Source organism: Coenobita brevimanus, chromosome 84 (assembly GCF_032717465.1).
Source record: "Coenobita brevimanus isolate Jiangsu-jjx chromosome 84, ASM3271746v2, whole genome shotgun sequence".
Lineage (NCBI taxonomy): Eukaryota > Metazoa > Arthropoda > Malacostraca > Decapoda > Coenobitidae > Coenobita > Coenobita brevimanus.
In genome coordinates, this window is record NC_137037.1 from 5,881,515 (window position 1) to 5,882,830 (window position 1,316).

Genomic DNA, 1,316 nt, shown 5'->3' on the forward strand with positions numbered 1-1,316 from the left:
ATCTACCCAATAGGGTCAAGGTCACTGTAAGAAACAGTAGGTGGAGCCTAGTGCCTGTTCGCAGGACGGCATTAGAGAATGAAGGGTGAAGGGCGCGAAGAAAGGAGATGAGAAGAGTGGAGAGATGAGGAGACAAGAAGGTCGGAGTTAGGGAAGAAAGAGAGCAAGAAGAAGCATAAAGTAAAGATTACAGATGAAAGGAGGAGGAGGAGGAGGAGGAGGAGGAGGAAAGGAAATAGGAAGGGAAAAAGTACAATCACGTGAGGAGGAAAGGACGAAGAGGACAGGCAACTGCGAGTGAGAGAGAGAGATAGACAGGGAGAGAGAGAGAGAGAGAGAGAGAGAGAGAGAGAGAGAGAGAAAGTTACGAGTATATCCAAGAGAACCAACTTGCACCAAAATTTACTCTCTCTCTCTCTCTCTCACCTATCGTTACTACTCCTCCGAACTTTCAGACTATATTTCTTCCCCATTACGACCGGCACGCAGCACCCGTCTATGCACACAGTCTGAACTCTTTTCGATCCAGCTCTTAAATGCAAGAATATATCTTAGTACAATTACAGCTTCATATTCCTGGTGCTCCTGTGCCAAAGGGTATCGACCCCGTCCCTCCAATTATGTACTGTGAGTCACTTCCTCCTCCTCCTCCTCCTCCTCCTGCTTTTCCTTGTTTTTTGATCTTGTCTTCCTGAAGTCCGCAAAGAAGTTGGTCTTTTCAGAAAAAATTACCTAAGGGGGTTACATTTTAGGATCCGTTCATTTCGTTACGCCTACATACGTTGCAGTTAAAAGACTGGGAATCATAGGTCATCTGGACACTCAAGAGAGGGAGCAAGAGAAGTGAGAGGGGAAAGAGTGAAATAAGAGACAGTGACACACCCTCTTCCATCAGTCAACTTTAGCAAAGAACACGACTGGCCATGACGATACGATGTAATGTACTCACAATGTACACTTGCCGCATTTAACGTTTCACTTGAGGCCCTCACTGTTGTTATATTGTTGTTGCCAAACAGCTATATTTCTTAAAGTAGGAGGGATCTCTAATACTGAAAGGGTTTTCCATGGCGATGTCTAACACTGGGTTTCGAAGTTTCCCTTAGCTAAATAAAGTCACCAGGACCAAGCACGTATAAAGAAAAAATACGTCCTCGGTATTAAGGGATTGACATGTTACCCCATATCATGTAAAACAGGATTTATCACCGATATATGTGACAAAACAACAATTCTGATGCCAGGTAAGTAAAAACAAACAAGGAAAATATTCCTGCACTTTCTAACATTCATATGTCACTCATTTTTTTCCCGTT